Source organism: Erythranthe guttata, chromosome 3 (assembly GCF_056151865.1).
Source record: "Erythranthe guttata isolate IM_541 chromosome 3, IM_541, whole genome shotgun sequence".
Classification (NCBI taxonomy): Eukaryota; Viridiplantae; Streptophyta; class Magnoliopsida; order Lamiales; family Phrymaceae; genus Erythranthe; species Erythranthe guttata.
In genome coordinates this window covers 30001-42500 of record NC_142535.1, presented here as the reverse complement: position 1 = coordinate 42500, position 12500 = coordinate 30001, and the positions used below count along the sequence as shown (strand labels likewise).

General features: G+C 50.2%; 1 long non-coding RNA gene across 1 annotated transcript in view; it reads left to right on the top strand.

Moving 5' to 3' along the window:
* LOC105963630 (uncharacterized) overlaps positions 1 to 12500 on the top strand; it is a 63194-nt gene that overhangs the window by 43738 nt on the left and 6956 nt on the right. The window lies entirely within an intron of this gene.

Sequence of the window (12500 nt, the reverse complement as noted above, 5' to 3'; positions counted from 1 at the left end):
GCCCCGACAACCACCGTGCCAAATTCAATTTCTAACGCCCTCGTATTTTTTATTATTTTTTTCGGGTCGGAAAATTTTCGGACTTTCGGCACCGGCCCAGCCAAGGTGCTGGCGACTCTGCCCAAGGTGCTAGCAACCTTGGGCAAAAACTAGTCGCTCCCGACGTTTTCGGAGCAATTCTCGAAATCTGAGAAAACGGCCCCGACAACCACCGTGCCAAATTCAATTTCCTACGCGCTCGTATTTTTTATTATTTTTTTCGGGTCGGAAAATTTTCGGACTTTCGGCACCGGCCCAGCCAAGGTGCTGGCGACTCTGCCCAAGGTGCTAGCAACCTTGGGCAAAAACTAGTCGCTCCCGACGTTTTCGGAGCAATTCTCGGAATCTGAGAAAACGGCCCCGACAACCACCGTGCCAAATTCAATTTCCTACGCGCTCGTATTTTTTATTATTTTTTTCGGGTCGGAAAATTTTCGGACTTTCGGCACCGGCCCAGCCAAGGTGCTGGCGACTCTGCCCAAGGTGCTAGCAACCTTGGGCAAAAACTAGTCGCTCCCGACGTTTTCGGAGCAATTCTCGAAATCTGACCAAACGGCCCCGACAACCACCGTGCCAAATTCAATTTCCTACGCGCTCGTATTTTTTATTATTTTTTTCGGGTCGGAAAATTTTCGGACTTTCGGCACCGGCCCAGCCAAGGTGCTGGCGACTCTGCCCAAGGTGCTAGCAACCTTGGGCAAAAACTAGTCGCTCCCAGCGTTTTCGGAGCAATTCTCGGAATCTGAGAAAACGGCCCCGACAACAACCGTGCCAAATTCAATTTCCTACGCGCTCGTATTTTTTATTATTTTTTTCGGGTCGGAAAATTTTCGGACTTTCGGCACCGGCCCAACCAAGGTGCTGGCAACTCTGCCCAAGGTGCTAGCAACCTTGGGCAAAAACTAGTCGCTCCCGACGTTTTCGGAGCAATTCTCGAAATCTGAGAAAACGGCCCCGACAACCACCGTGCCAAATTCAATTTCCTACGCCCTCGTATTTTTTATTTTTTTTTTCGGGTCGGAAAATTTTCGGACTTTCGGCACCGGCCCAGCCAAGGTGCTGGCGACTCTGCCCAAGGTGCTAGCAACCTTGGGCAAAAACTAGTCGCTCCCGACGTTTTCGGAGCAATTCTCAAAATCTGACCAAACGGCCCAGACAACCACCGTGCCAAATTCAATTTCCTACGCGCTCGTATTTTTTATTGTTTTTTTCGGGTCGGAAAATTTTCGGACTTTCGGCACCGGCCCAGCCAAGGTGCTGGCGACTCTGCCCAAGGTGCTAGCAACCTTGGGCAAAAACTAGTCGCTCCCGACGTTTTCGGAGCAATTCTCGAAATCTGAGAAAACGGCCCCGACAACCACCGTGCCAAATTCAATTTCCTACGCGCTCGTATTTTTTATTATTTTTTTCGGGTCGGAAAATTTTCGGACTTTCGGCACCGGCCCAGTCAAGGTGCTGGCGACTCTGCCCAAGGTGCTAGCAACCTTGGGCAAAAACTAGTCGCTCCCAGCGTTTTCGGAGCAATTCTCGGAATCTGAGAAAACGGCCCCGACAACCACCGTGCCAAATTCAATTTCCTACGCGCTCGTATTTTTTATTATTTTTTTCGGGTCGGAAAATTTTCGGACTTTCGGCACCGGCCCAGCCAAGGTGCTGGCGACTCTGCCCAAGGTGCTAGCAACCTTGGGCAAAAACTAGTCGCTCCCGACGTTTTCGGAGCAATTCTCGAAATCTGAGAAAACGCCCCGACAACCACCGTGCCAAATTCAATTTCCTACGCCTTCGTATTTTTTATTATTTTTTTCGGGTCGGAAAATTTTCGGACTTTCGGCACCGGCCCAGCCAAGGTGCTGGCGACTCTGCCCAAGGTGCTAGCAACCTTGGGCAAAAACTAGTCGCTCCCGACGTTTTCGGAGCAATTCTCGAAATCTGAGAAAACGGCCCCGACAACCACCGTGCCAAATTCAATTTCCTACGCGCTCGTATTTTTTATTATTTTTTTCGGGTCGGAAAATTTTCGGACTTTCGGCACCGGCCCAGCCAAGGTGCTGGCGACTCTGCCCAAGGTGCTAGCAACCTTGGGCAAAAACTAGTCGCTCCCGACGTTTTCGGAGCAATTCTCGAAATCTGACCAAACGGCCCCGACAACCACCGTGCCAAATTCAATTTCCTACGCGCTCGTATTTTTTATTATTTTTTTCCGGTCGGAAAATTTTCGGACTTTCGGCACCGGCCCAGCCAAGGTGCTGGCGACTCTGCCCAAGGTGCTAGCAACCTTGGGCAAAAACTAGTCGCTCCCAGCGTTTTCGGAGCAATTCTCGGAATCTGAGAAAACGGCCCCGACAACCACCGTGCCAAATTCAATTTCCTACGCGCTCGTATTTTTTATTATTTTTTTCGGGTCGGAAAATTTTCGGACTTTCGGCACCGGCCCAACCAAGGTGCTGGCAACTCTGCCCAAGGTGCTAGCAACCTTGGGCAAAAACTAGTCGCTCCCGACGTTTTCGGAGCAATTCTCGAAATCTGAGAAAACGGCCCCGACAACCACCGTGCCAAATTCAATTTCCTACGCGCTCGTATTTTTTATTATTTTTTTCGGGTCGGAAAATTTTCGGACTTTCGGCACCGGCCCAGCCAAGGTGCTGGCGACTCTGCCCAAGGTGCTAGCAACCTTGGGCAAAAACTAGTCGCTCCCGACGTTTTCGGAGCAATTCTCGAAATCTGAGAAAACGGCCCCGACAACCACCGTGCCAAATTCAATTTCCTACGCGCTCGTATTTTTTATTATTTTTTTCGGGTCGGAAAATTTTCGGACTTTCGGCACCGGCCCAGTCAAGGTGCTGGCGACTCTGCCCAAGGTGCTAGCAACCTTGGGCAAAAACTAGTCGCTCCCAGCTTTTTCGGAGCAATTCTCGGAATCTGAGAAAACGGCCCCGACAACCACCGTGCCAAATTCAATTTCCTACGCGCTCGTATTTTTTATTATTTTTTTCGGGTCGGAAAATTTTCGGACTTTCGGCACCGGCCCAGCCAAGGTGCTGGCGACTCTGCCCAAGGTGCTAGCAACCTTGGGCAAAAACTAGTCGCTCCCGACGTTTTCGGAGCAATTCTCGAAATCTGAGAAAACGGCCCCGACAACCACCGTGCCAAATTCAATTTCCTACGCCTTCGTATTTTTTATTATTTTTTTCGGGTCGGAAAATTTTCGGACTTTCGGCACCGGCCCAGCCAAGGTGCTGGCGACTCTGCCCAAGGTGCTAGCAACCTTGGGCAAAAACTAGTCGCTCCCGACGTTTTCGGAGCAATTCTCGAAATCTGAGAAAACGGCCCCGACAACCACCGTGCCAAATTCAATTTCCTACGCGCTCGTATTTTTTATTATTTTTTTCGGGTCGGAAAATTTTCGGACTTTCGGCACCGGCCCAGCCAAGGTGCTGGCGACTCTGCCCAAGGTGCTAGCAACCTTGGGCAAAAACTAGTCGCTCCCGACGTTTTCGGAGCAATTCTCGAAATCTGACCAAACGGCCCCGACAACCACCGTGCCAAATTCAATTTCCTACGCGCTCGTATTTTTTATTATTTTTTTCGGGTCGGAAAATTTTCGGACTTTCGGCACCGGCCCAGCCAAGGTGCTGGCGACTCTGCCCAAGGTGCTAGCAACCTTGGGCAAAAACTAGTCGCTCCCAGCGTTTTCGGAGCAATTCTCGGAATCTGAGAAAACGGCCCCGACAACCACCGTGCCAAATTCAATTTCCTACGCGCTCGTATTTTTTATTATTTTTTTCGGGTCGGAAAATTTTCGGACTTTCGGCACCGGCCCAACCAAGGTGCTGGCAACTCTGCCCAAGGTGCTAGCAACCTTGGGCAAAAACTAGTCGCTCCCGACGTTTTCGGAGCAATTCTCGAAATCTGAGAAAACGGCCCCGACAACCACCGTGCCAAATTCAATTTCCTACGCCCTCGTATTTTTTATTTTTTTTTTCGGGTCGGAAAATTTTCGGACTTTCGGCACCGGCCCAGCCAAGGTGCTGGCGACTCTGCCCAAGGTGCTAGCAACCTTGGGCAAAAACTAGTCGCTCCCGACGTTTTCGGAGCAATTCTAAAAATCTGACCAAACGGCCCAGACAACCACCGTGCCAAATTCAATTTCCTACGCGCTCGTATTTTTTATTGTTTTTTTCGGGTCGGAAAATTTTCGGACTTTCGGCACCGGCCCAGCCAAGGTGCTGGCGACTCTGCCCAAGGTGCTAGCAACCTTGGGCAAAAACTAGTCGCTCCCGACGTTTTCGGAGCAATTCTCGAAATCTGAGAAAACGGCCCCGACAACCACCGTGCCAAATTCAATTTCCTACGCGCTCGTATTTTTTATTATTTTTTTCGGGTCGGAAAATTTTCGGACTTTCGGCACCGGCCCAGTCAAGGTGCTGGCGACTCTACCCAAGGTGCTAGCCACCTTGGGCAAAAACTAGTCGCTCCCAGCGTTTTCGGAGCAATTCTCGGAATCTGAGAAAACGGCCCCGACAACCACCGTGCCAAATTCAATTTCCTACGCGCTCGTATTTTTTATTATTTTTTTCGGGTCGGAAAATTTTCGGACTTTCGGCACCGGCCCAGCCAAGGTGCTGGCGACTCTGCCCAAGGTGCTAGCAACCTTGGGCAAAAACTAGTCGCTCCCGACGTTTTCGGAGCAATTCTCGAAATCTGACCAAACGGCCCCGACAACCACCGTGCCAAATTCAATTTCCTACGCGCTCGTATTTTTTATTATTTTTTTCGGGTCGGAAAATTTTCGGACTTTCGGCACCGGCCCAGCCAAGGTGCTGGCGACTCTGCCCAAGGTGCTAGCAACCTTGGGCAAAAACTAGTCGCTCCCAGCGTTTTCGGAGCAATTCTCGGAATCTGAGAAAACGGCCCCGACAACCACCGTGCCAAATTCAATTTCCTACGCGCTCGTATTTTTTATTATTTTTTTCGGGTCGGAAAATTTTCGGACTTTCGGCACCGGCCCAGCCAAGGTGCTGGCAACTCTGCCCAAGGTGCTAGCAACCTTGGGCAAAAACTAGTCGCTCCCGACGTTTTCGGAGCAATTCTCGAAATCTGAGAAAACGGCCCCGACAACCACCGTGCCAAATTCAATTTCCTACGCCCTCGTATTTTTTATTTTTTTTTTCGGGTCGGAAAATTTTCGGACTTTCGGCACCGGCCCAGCCAAGGTGCTGGCGACTCTGCCCAAGGTGCTAGCAACCTTGGGCAAAAACTAGTCGCTCCCGACGTTTTCGGAGCAATTCTCAAAATCTGACCAAACGGCCCAGACAACCACCGTGCCAAATTCAATTTCCTACGCGCTCGTATTTTTTATTGTTTTTTTCGGGTCGGAAAATTTTCGGACTTTCGGCACCGGCCCAGCCAAGGTGCTGGCGACTCTGCCCAAGGTGCTAGCAACCTTGGGCAAAAACTAGTCGCTCCCGACGTTTTCGGAGCAATTCTCGAAATCTGAGAAAACGGCCCCGACAACCACCGTGCCAAATTCAATTTCCTACGCGCTCGTATTTTTTATTATTTTTTTCGGGTCGGAAAATTTTCGGACTTTCGGCACCGGCCCAGTCAAGGTGCTGGCGACTCTCCCCAAGGTGCTAGCAACCTTGGGCAAAAACTAGTCGCTCCCAGCGTTTTCGGAGCAATTCTCGGAATCTGAGAAAACGGCCCCGACAACCACCGTGCCAAATTCAATTTCCTACGCGCTCGTATTTTTTATTATTTTTTTCGGGTCGGAAAATTTTCGGACTTTCGGCACCGGCCCAGCCAAGGTGCTGGCGACTCTGCCCAAGGTGCTAGCAACCTTGGGCAAAAACTAGTCGCTCCCGACGTTTTCGGAGCAATTCTCGAAATCTGACCAAACGGCCCCGACAACCACCGTGCCAAATTCAATTTCCTACGCCTTCGTATTTTTTATTATTTTTTTCGGGTCGGAAAATTTTCGGACTTTCGGCACCGGCCCAGCCAAGGTGCTGGCGACTCTGCCCAAGGTGCTAGCAACCTTGGGCAAAAACTAGTCGCTCCCGACGTTTTCGGAGCAATTCTCGAAATCTGAGAAAACGGCCCCGACAACCACCGTGCCAAATTCAATTTCCTACGCCTTCGTATTTTTTATTATTTTTTTCGGGTCGGAAAATTTTCGGACTTTCGGCACCGGCCCAGCCAAGGTGCTGGCGACTCTGCCCAAGGTGCTAGCAACCTTGGGCAAAAACTAGTCGCTCCCGACGTTTTCGGAGCAATTCTCGAAATCTGAGAAAACGGCCCCGACAACCACCGTACCAAATTCAATTTCCTACGCGCTCGTATTTTTTATTATTTTTTTCGGGTCGGAAAATTTTCGGACTTTCGGCACCGGCCCAGCCAAGGTGCTGGCGACTCTGCCCAAGGTGCTAGCAACCTTGGGCAAAAACTAGTCGCTCCCGACGTTTTCGGAGCAATTCTTGAAATCTGAGAAAACGGCCCCGACAACCACCGTGCCAAATTCAATTTCCTACGCCTTCGTATTTTTTATTATTTTTTTCGGGTCGGAAAATTTTCGGACTTTCGGCACCGGCCCAGCCAAGGTGCTGGCGACTCTGCCCAAGGTGCTAGCAACCTTGGGCAAAAACTAGTCGCTCCCGACGTTTTCGGAGCAATTCTCGAAATCTGAGAAAACGGCCCCGACAACCACCGTGCCAAATTCAATTTCCTACGCCTTCGTATTTTTTATTATTTTTTTCGGGTCGGAAAATTTTCGGACTTTCGCCACCGGCCCAGCCAAGGTGCTGGCGACTCTGCCCAAGGTGCTAGCAACCTTGGGCAAAAACTAGTCGCTCCCGACGTTTTCGGAGCAATTCTCGGAATCTGAGAAAACGGCCCCGACAACCACAGTGCCAAATTCAATTTCCTACGCGCTCGTATTTTTTATTATTTTTTTCGGGTCGGAAAATTTTCGGACTTTCGGCACCGGCCCAGCCAAGGTGCTGGCGACTCTGCCCAAGGTGCTAGCAACCTTGGGCAAAAACTAGTCGCTCCCGACGTTTTCGGAGCAATTCTTGAAATCTGAGAAAACGGCCCCGACAACCACCGTGCCAAATTCAATTTCCTACGCCTTCGTATTTTTTATTATTTTTTTCGGGTCGGAAAATTTTCGGACTTTCGGCACCGGCCCAGTCAAGGTGCTGGCGACTCTGCCCAAGGTGCTAGCAACCTTGGGCAAAAACTAGTCGCTCCCAGCGTTTTCGGAGCAATTCTCGGAATCTGAGAAAACGGCCCCGACAACCACCGTGCCAAATTCAATTTCCTACGCGCTCGTAATTTTTATTATTTTTTTCGGGTCGGAAAATTTTCGGACTTTCGGCACCGGCCCAGCCAAGGTGCTGGCGACTCTGCCCAAGGTGCTAGCAACCTTGGGCAAAAACTAGTCGCTCCCGACGTTTTTCGGAGCAATTCTCGAAATCTGAGAAAACGGCCCCGACAACCACCGTGCCAAATTCAATTTCCTACGCCTTCGTATTTTTTATTATTTTTTTCGGGTCGGAAAATTTTCGGACTTTCGGCACCGGCCCAGCCAAGGTGCTGGCGACTCTGCCCAAGGTGCTAGCAACCTTGGGCAAAAACTAGTCGCTCCCGACGTTTTCGGAGCAATTCTCGAAATCTGAGAAAACGGCCCCGACAACCACCGTGCCAAATTCAATTTCCTACGCCTTCGTATTTTTTATTATTTTTTTCGGGTCGGAAAATTTTCGGACTTTCGGCACCGGCCCAGCCAAGGTGCTGGCGACTCTGCCCAAGGTGCTAGCAACCTTGGGCAAAAACTAGTCGCTCCCGACTTTTTCGGAGCAATTCTCGAAATCTGACCAAACGGCCCCGACAACCACCGTGCCAAATTCAATTTCCTACGCGCTCGTATTTTTTATTATTTTTTTCGGGTCGGAAAATTTTCGGACTTTCGGCACCGGCCCAGCCAAGGTGCCGGCGACTCTGCCCAAGGTGCTAGCAACCTTGGGCAAAAACTAGTCGCTCCCGACGTTTTCGGAGCAATTCTTGAAATCTGAGAAAACGGCCCCGACAACCACCGTGCCAAATTCAATTTCCTACGCCTTCGTATTTTTTATTATTTTTTTCGGGTCGGAAAATTTTCGGACTTTCGGCACCGGCCCAGCCAAGGTGCTGGCGACTCTGCCCAAGGTGCTAGCAACCTTGGGCAAAAACTAGTCGCTCCCGACGTTTTCGGAGCAATTCTCGAAATCTGAGAAAACGGCCCCGACAACCACCGTGCCAAATTCAATTTCCTACGCGCTCGTATTTTTTATTATTTTTTTCGGGTCGGAAAATTTTCGGACTTTCGGCACCGGCCCAGCCAAGGTGCTGGCGACTCTGCCCAAGGTGCTAGCAACCTTGGGCAAAAACTAGTCGCTCCCGACGTTTTCGGAGCAATTCTTGAAATCTGAGAAAACGGCCCCGACAACCACCGTGCCAAATTCAATTTCCTACGCCTTCGTATTTTTTATTATTTTTTTCGGGTCGGAAAATTTTCGGACTTTCGGCACCGGCCCAGCCAAGGTGCTGGCGACTCTGCCCAAGGTGCTAGCAACCTTGGGCAAAAACTAGTCGCTCCCGACGTTTTCGGAGCAATTCTCGAAATCTGAGAAAACGGCCCCGACAACCACCGTGCCAAATTCAATTTCCTACGCCTTCGTATTTTTTATTATTTTTTTCGGGTCGGAAAATTTTCGGACTTTCGGCACCGGCCCAGCCAAGGTGCTGGCGACTCTGCCCAAGGTGCTAGCAACCTTGGGCAAAAACTAGTCGCTCCCGACGTTTTCGGAGCAATTCTCGGAATCTGAGAAAACGGCCCCGACAACCACTGTGCCAAATTCAATTTCCTACGCGCTCGTATTTTTTATTATTTTTTTCGGGTCGGAAAATTTTCGGACTTTCGGCACCGGCCCAGCCAAGGTGCTTGCGACTCTGCCCAAGGTGCTAGCAACCTTGGGCAAAAACTAGTCGCTCCCGACGTTTTCGGAGCAATTCTTGAAATCTGAGAAAACGGCCCCGACAACCACCGTGCCAAATTCAATTTCCTACGCCTTCGTATTTTTTATTATTTTTTTCGGGTCGGAAAATTTTCGGACTTTCGGCACCGGCCCAGCCAAGGTGCTGGCGACTCTGCCCAAGGTGCTAGCAACCTTGGGCAAAAACTAGTCGCTCCCGACGTTTTCGGAGCAATTCTCGAAATCTGAGAAAACGGCCCTGACAACCACCGTGCCAAATTCAATTTCCTACGCCTTCGTATTTTTTATTATTTTTTTCGGGTCGGAAAATTTTCGGACTTTCGGCACCGGCCCAGCCAAGGTGCTGGCGACTCTGCCCAAGGTGCTAGCAACCTTGCGCAAAAACTAGTCGCTCCCGACGTTTTCGGAGCAATTCTCGAAATCTGAGAAAACGGCCCCGACAACCACCGTGCCAAATTCAATTTCCTACGCCTTCGTATTTTTTATTATTTTTTTCGGGTCGGAAAATTTTCGGACTTTCGGCACCGGCCCAGCAAAGGTGCTGGCGACTCTGCCCAAGGTGCTAGCAACCTTGGGCAAAAACTAGTCGCTCCCGACGTTTTCGGAGCAATTCTCGAAATCTGAGAAAACGGCCCCGACAACCACCGTGCCAAATTCAATTTCCTACGCGCTCGTATTTTTTATTATTTTTTTCGGGTCGGAAAATTTTCGGACTTTCGGCACCGGCCCAGCCAAGGTGCTGGCGACTCTGCCCAAGGTGCTAGCAACCTTGGGCAAAAACTAGTCGCTCCCGACGTTTTCGGAGCAATTCTTGAAATCTGAGAAAACGGCCCCGACAACCACCGTGCCAAATTCAATTTCCTACGCCTTCGTATTTTTTATTATTTTTTTCGGGTCGGAAAATTTTCGGACTTTCGGCACCGGCCCAGTCAAGGTGCTGGCGACTCTGCCCAAGGTGCTAGCAACCTTGGGCAAAAACTAGTCGCTCCCAGCGTTTTCGGAGCAATTCTCGGAATCTGAGAAAACGGCCCCGACAACCACCGTGCCAAATTCAATTTCCTACGCGCTCGTAATTTTTATTATTTTTTTCGGGTCGGAAAATTTTCGGACTTTCGGCACCGGCCCAGCCAAGGTGCTGGCGACTCTGCCCAAGGTGCTAGCAACCTTGGGCAAAAACTAGTCGCTCCCGACGTTTTCGGAGCAATTCTCGAAATCTGAGAAAACGGCCCAACAACCACCATGCCAAATTCAATTTCCTACGCCTTCGTATTTTTTATTATTTTTTTCGGGTCGGAAAATTTTCGGACTTTCGGCACCGGCCCAGCCAAGGTGCTGGCGACTCTGCCCAAGGTGCTAGCAACCTTGGGCAAAAACTAGTCGCTCCCGACGTTTTCGGAGCAATTCTCGAAATCTGAGAAAACGGCCCCGACAACCACCGTGCCAAATTCAATTTCCTACGCCTTCGTATTTTTTATTATTTTTTTCGGGTCGGAAAATTTTCGGACTTTCGGCACCGGCCCAGCCAAGGTGCTGGCGACTCTGCCCAAGGTGCTAGCAACCTTGGGCAAAAACTAGTCGCTCCCGACGTTTTCGGAGCAATTCTCGAAATCTGAGAAAACGGCCCCGACAACCACCGTGCCAAATTCAATTTCCTACGCGCTCGTATCTTTTATTATTTTTTTCGGGTCGGAAAATTTTCGGACTTTCGGCACCGGCCCAGCCAAGGTGCTGGCGACTCTGCCCAAGGTGCTAGCAACCTTGGGCAAAAACTAGTCGCTCCCGACGTTTTCGGAGCAATTCTTGAAATCTGAGAAAACGGCCCCGACAACCACCGTGCCAAATTCAATTTCCTACGCCTTCGTATTTTTTATTATTTTTTTCGGGTCGGAAAATTTTCGGACTTTCGGCACCGGCCCAGCCAAGGTGCTGGCGACTCTGCCCAAGGTGCTAGCAACCTTGGGCAAAAACTAGTCGCTCCCGACGTTTTCGGAGCAATTCTCGAAATCTGAGAAAACGGCCCCGACAACCACCGTGCCAAATTCAATTTCATACGCCTTCGTATTTTTTATTATTTTTTTCGGGTCGGAAAATTTTCGGACTTTCGGCACCGGCCCAGCCAAGGTGCTGGCGACTCTGCCCAAGGTGCTAGCAACCTTGGGCAAAAACTAGTCGCTCCCGACGTTTTCGGAGCAATTCTCGAAATCTGAGAAAACGGCCCCGACAACCACTGTGCCAAATTCAATTTCCTACGCGCTCGTATTTTTTATTATTTTTTTCGGGTCGGAAAATTTTCGGACTTTCGGCACCGGCCCAGCCAAGGTGCTGGCGACTCTGCCCAAGGTGCTAGCAACCTTGGGCAAAAACTAGTCGCTCCCGACGTTTTCGGAGCAATTCTTGAAATCTGAGAAAACGGCCCCGACAACCACCGTGCCAAATTCAATTTCCTACGCCTTCGTATTTTTTATTATTTTTTTCGGGTCGGAAAATTTTCGGACTTTCGGCACCGGCCCAGCCAAGGTGCTGGCGACTCTGCCCAAGGTGCTAGCAACCTTGGGCAAAAACTAGTCGCTCCCGACGTTTTCGGAGCAATTCTCGAAATCTGAGAAAACGGCCCCGACAACCACCGTGCCAAATTCAATTTCCTACGCCTTCGTATTTTTTATTATTTTTTTCGGGTCGGAAAATTTTCGGACTTTCGGCACCGGCCCAGCCAAGGTGCTGGCGACTCTGCCCAAGGTGCTAGCAACCTTGCGCAAAAACTAGTCGCTCCCGACGTTTTCAGAGCAATTCTCGAAATCTGAGAAAACGGCCCCGACAACCACCGTGCCAAATTCAATTTCCTACGCCTTCGTATTTTTTATTATTTTTTTCGGGTCGGAAAATTTTCGGACTTTCGGCACCGGCCCAGCCAAGGTGCTGGCGACTCTGCCCAAGGTGCTAGCAACCTTGGGCAAAAACTAGTCGCTCCCGACGTTTTCGGAGCAATTCTCGAAATCTGAGAAAACGGCCCCGACAACCACCGTGCCAAATTCAATTTCCTACGCGCTCGTATTTTTTATTATTTTTTTCGGGTCGGAAAATTTTCGGACTTTCAGCACCGGCCCAGCCAAGGTGCTGGCGACTCTGCCCAAGGTGCTAGCAACCTTGGGCAAAAACTAGTCGCTCCCGACGTTTTCGGAGCAATTCTCGAAATCTGAGAAAACGGCCCCGACAACCACCGTGCCAAATTCAATTTCCTACGCGCTCGTATTTTTTATTATTTTTTTCGGGTCGGAAAATTTTCGGACTTTCGGCACCGGCCCAGCCAAGGTGCTGGCGACTCTGCCCAAGGTGCTAGCAACCTTGGGCAAAAACTAGTCGCTCCCGACGTTTTCGGAGCAATTCTTGAAATCTGAGAAAACGGCCCCGACAACCACCGTGCCAAATTCA